This window comes from Hypomesus nipponensis, chromosome 2, assembly GCF_054491055.1.
Source record: "Hypomesus nipponensis isolate SF chromosome 2, ASM5449105v1, whole genome shotgun sequence".
NCBI classification, from domain to species: domain Eukaryota; kingdom Metazoa; phylum Chordata; class Actinopteri; order Osmeriformes; family Osmeridae; genus Hypomesus; species Hypomesus nipponensis.
Genome location: NC_140362.1, coordinates 6,566,337 through 6,572,057, shown reverse-complemented (window position 1 = coordinate 6,572,057; position 5,721 = coordinate 6,566,337).

Genomic DNA, 5,721 nt, shown 5'->3' with positions numbered 1-5,721 from the left:
TCCAAAGGTTTGGGTCATCTCTCAGTACAGCCCTCCTCTCCAGAATTAGCTCCCCTGTAGCTTCATTCAACACTAACCTGAGCCTCTCAGCTCGTTATAATCAGTTGTATCTGTCTCTAGCTACCACAGTGAAGCATCAATTCAATTGTGTAACACAATGATTATTAAAGGAGCCATACAATGTAACATTGCAACATTTCTTATTGTACTGCAGAAAGTCGCAACGCAGATAATACACATTTAGATAGCAGAAGGTATAGAGGGGAGAGTAAAGAGAGCACAGTATGGAGCAGACACAATCTCTCTAGACAGGAGTGAATGTGAAAGGTAGAGACTTGGGACAATGAAGGAGAGAGTGCAGAGAGGAGGGTGGGAAGAAGGAAATGTGTAGAGGACGGGAGGAGCAGATGAAGAGGGAGGACAAAGGAGAGAGAGAGCGGCCATAGAGGGCAGAGAGCATGAGGAGGAGAGGGGAGAGGTATACAACATACTGTCGTGCTGCTGTTTGACTCTGAGGTCAGCAGGTGTGGCTTTCTGCCGCACTGCTGAAGCAGCTGGTCCTCACACACGTGACGGACGGATGGATAAACAGCTAAGGAGATAGACAGAGAGACAAACAGACAGAAAGACAGACAGCTGACAGATAGAGACAGACAGACAGATAGACAAAGACAAACAGAAGAATGGACAAGGGAGAATTTCCTTCCCCATATTGCTTTTCTGTAAGTCATTCAGTAAATCAGTCAATCCATCAGTCAGTCACTCAATCAATCAATCAATCAATCAGACAGTCATTATACCATGCTAAAACTCAATATCCCATTTCCCCCTGCATCTGTCATCTGAATGGAGACACTCGCCAATGAGAGCCTAGCCGACAGCATCCAGATGTATAATTTTCTCTAAAAATTCTTAGCATATTTGAAAGCATTGATCGATCAATGTATTGCAGTATTGTTCAATCATATTGCTGGTACTTTTCATTGTAATTACATACATCTCTTTTCTAGATATGTTTAGTTTAGGCTCATATTTTAAATATGAGAAACGATCATTTATATAAATGTATATTCTATTTATTGGATATGTTCAAAGCTAGTTAAAAAAATAATGAATCCTCCATTTACATTGCAGGGATTGTACAGTAATGATGGATAATGGTTGGTTTTAGCCACACCAGTAAACTGAAGAGTGGGATGGTTGCCCAATTGCCTGAGGGAGAGTGAAGCGGGCCGGGTTGGCAATGATTGGGTGAGTGGCAGGCAGGCAGGCAGGCAGGAAGAGAGAGAGAGAGAGAGAGGCAATGTACCACCAATGTGTAGCTGGGATTACTGAAAGGATACACTGACAAGGGGAATCTGCCCTGATACTCCACACTTAAGAGGGCCACACAAAGGCCACGCGACCAGTCCATTATCACAGCACACAGGGGCCCAGATCAAAGCCATTCCCTTGAACCATTCGGCTGAGGTCTGTGTGTTAGAATGGCCACTTGTGGTGAATGACTGAGATAAATGAATCCCTGGAATCCCTTTTCTATCAGCGTATTGATTCGAAAGGAATAACCAGTGGACTTAATTATGTGATATTATTTGAGATGATTTGTAGTGATTGTCCTATTCAACTGTTCATATTCATTTCAATATCCTTTTAATTGAACCCTTACCACTCTCTTTATCTATTAATTTGCAGGTTGTTAATTATCTTGAATATTCAAACAAAGAGCAATTTTTTTATACCGTATTTCTTCGAATAAATGCTGCAGCGTTTATTAAATAACGTTTTTGGCGGTGTTTAATTAGTAAGAGAGATTTCTTGAATTGTAGCTGCAGTGCAGCCATAGACAACTTAGTTGCTGTCATTGTGACAAATGCAGTTAAAAACGCAGGTTTGATTTACTGCCCTGACCTCCTTGTCTATTCTTTGTTTGTCTATGAGTGGACCCCAGGAAGAGTAGCTGGTGTCTTTGGCATCAGCTAATGGGGATCCGAATAAAATCAAAATCAAGTGCGGCAACTCGCTGTAAATGTAACTCCCTTTGTCATTGGCTATCAATTAGGTGTGCGTTGGTAGTACAACTGTCTAAATACAAGTGTTCTACATTGTGTAGAAATCTGAAGCAGCAAGCCGAAACGTTCATACACGTTAGCTTTCAAACAGAAAGCTGTGCAGAAAGTTATGTACATGTGTAATAAATACTGGGGTTGAATTTAACCAATTAAATAATCATTTTCAGATTTTTTGGGTGGGCGTTTTTTCGAGGGCGGCGTTTATTCAAGGGCGGCGTTTATTCGAAGGAATATGGTATATATATATTTCGACTGTTTTAAGATTTTCAACAATGTACTTGATTCCTGACCAGTAGCGACCCATGGTCATAAATACTTTTGATATTGACCCTTGGCCACGCCCACTTTTGATATTGTTGTTCAAAAAATTAAGTACATTCAAGACTTATTTTATAAATAATTATTATTATCATATTAAAGAACACACAGTACATATCTGTGAACATTCCAGCCAGCAGCCCACATACCACCGCAGTAGCCAACACATTTGAAAGATGCGCGATAAAGAGCCACCCATGATAAACTAAAGCAACATCTAAATATAGATTACTCACCCATAAATATGAAAAGGACATGACAGTTTCTTTCTCATAAACCCCATAGCCATGTTTTATTCTCTTGTTTTAGATCTTCCCTATGGTGTCCCAAGGTTTTCTCTATGTTCTGTGTTGGCTGTGTTATTCTCTTAATGTCTGGTTGATCCTGGCCAAGCTGCTTGGTTGCCAAACTTGTTTTCTTACCTTAATCTTTCAAATGGGTCCTTTAAAATAAACTCAACTCTGTTAGACACAGTGAGCACAATGTTGGTTGCTATTTCTGCAGCCCTGATCAACCACCCTCAACCAGCTGTTTAGGGACAGATACACAGCAGAGAACCACCACCTCTGAATAGGTGTTACATTGTGATGCTGCTGTTGTGTTATTGGAATTAGAATAGGAAAATGGGGAATGGAACAGAGTCATCACTGCCTCTGTTGGCATTTCTTGCCAGTTCCATCTTCGACCAGAAGGTGCTTTAGTAAATCTACCAGCATGAGTGGGGCACACATCCATTCGGGAAGATATCCTAGGAAACTATTTGGAAAAGGCAGGCATTTTCTAAAAAGGGTTGGGATTAGGGGCGGTGGGTGGGTGTTTGTGTGTGTGTGTGGGGGGGGGGCTTTGTTTAAACACAGCAGATGAAAAATCAACTCTGAAAACCACTAATAAAACTAATCAGACAGACTTTTTTGTAATTACAATTGTAAATTCGTCGGGGGGAAAAAATCTGTCAGCGTATGCTTTTGCGTGAGTTTGGCATGTTTGCATAAGTGTTTCAAGCAGACATGCTGTCTTCATTCAGCTGACACCATATTGATTCTTCCTCACCTCTTCTCCTCACACACATAAGCCCACACATATTGTATAATTATTTCAAACAGTTAAAGCAATTGTGGCCCACTGGCAAGCAGCCTTCGTGTTGGGGTGGACTGCTCTGCTCTGAGTTTCTAATAAGACCATTAATCATGCACCCGCTCTTGGGTCGCCTTTCCTCTCTGCTCTCCACATCAGAACAGTAAGGTCTGCGATGATTTACCCATTGATTAAGCCCAGTTGGCCGCTGCGCAAGCCAATCAAGTCCCTGCTTGTCGGGGTGTGATTGTTTATTAATTGAGTCATTGATTAAAGCTTGAAGACCAACAAAATTGAGCTTGAAAAAAAAGAAAAACGTACAATAATCAAGAATAACACTTTGTATTTGTATTTGCTGCCATGTGGAAAAAAGTATCTTCATGAATTGCGGTATGGGCAGTGACAGCTATGTCTCAGAATTATATCAGAACTACAGTTGAAATGTCAACTTCATCTACTTAAGAGTCAACAAGAGTTAATTAAGCTTCAACAGTCCCTCACAACCCCTCATACAGACATAAAGTATATAGAGTATAGATAGCGTGAAATGTCGACAATAGAACGTTTTAACCCACTTAAGAAATTAGGATATGAAATCAGGGCAGGTCTACAAAACGGAAATAGAAAAGTGACAATGCTCTTGGGTCCAGTTCAAATTTACAACAGTCTACTTCTTTCAAAGTATATCCAATGTGATATGACTCTAAAAGCAGAATAATGCACATCTGATATTAGCTACTGTACCTTTTCTTCTGTTGCAGAAAAATTCGATTTATTTGGATACAATTATGTGAAGAGACCCCAGGCCTTTATTATTTAGAATTTTGACCAATAAATTGTTACCAATACTTTTGTAAGTAGATTGATTCCTCCTCTCTAAACACTTTTTCAAGCATGTTCTCTCATCTCCACTGCTGTCTAGTGACGTCTTGTTCATTTTGAACAAATCTTTAGTACGACTCTGGTGTAATGAGTAGTCTCTGAGAATGATTTTCTTAAGGCTACTCATTGTGACTGTTGTATATGCTGAGTAGAGGAAACAGACATGATTAATTCATCACTTGACTGGGTCTTCAGGTATGGCGCTTTCGTTCATTTTTCACCTGACAGTACTGTGTAACTCAACACTATGTAAAGACTTGTACCTGAAGAACAAGTTGAGGGGTAAATGAATAACTTGTTTTCGTTACTGACTGTGTCTTCGGGTATGAGTCTAGTACAGTTGAATTAAAATGATCTGCTGATAATTATTGTGGAGGCAGATCATATTTGGGGAGAGAACACTTTCTGCATTCAACATTATACATCATGAGAGTTTGTATGATTTTAAATGGTCATTTACAATCACACCGACTTGTAATTATCACAGTAAATAATTACATTGCACTGAACTGTAAGTGACAAATAGCCAGACAAAAGACCCAAGACCCATGTTGCAATTCTCTTGAAATAAATATGGGAATATGCCGTAAGCTTAAGAAGAACCAAAGAAACAAAATCAAACTATAATTTTGTTCCATATTGAATTGCATGGCATTATATTCTCATGCATTGTATCGTTTCGCCTTGAATCGCATTGTGTTGACTCAAATCTGGTTGAATTGTTCTGCATTGAAAAATAGGTGAATCGCATCATATCGCATTAGTAGTTGCTTCTAAATATGTCTCTTTAATGTATTCGATGGTTGGCACAACATCAAGATGTATATTACATGTGCCTCAGTGATGCAGATGAACATCCCTAGTGGCTAGATATTTATGTCCTGCTTCCCAAGTCTACAGCTACTGTTAAAAAATCCCTAGTAATGAAATTATTTCTGCAATAATGAAAGGCCTGAATAGCAAACCTACTATTATGTGTATTATTATAACATTCTGGCACCTCTGACTTGCTTGGGGCTTGAGTAAGTGTGTAAACATTTGAAATGTGTGTGTAAATGGGGATGAAACAAATCAGAGCCAGAGAGGTACTGTCTAAAGGTAAACAAGCTATTGAGGGCAACAATGTTCTATCCAAATGATGCCAAGAAGCTGTGCTGTGAATATCTTATGCAAATTAGGTTGATAAAATCTTAGTCCTTAGCTCCCTGAATTTCCTCACAGTTTCCACAGTGACAAACAACTGCACTGAATACGGTGAAAATGAAACATAGCGCAATCTCACACACAATGCATCAATACAGAGCAGATCACATCCCCTGACACTCCGACACACTGAAACACTCACTGAAACACTCAACACTCATGTATGCACACACGC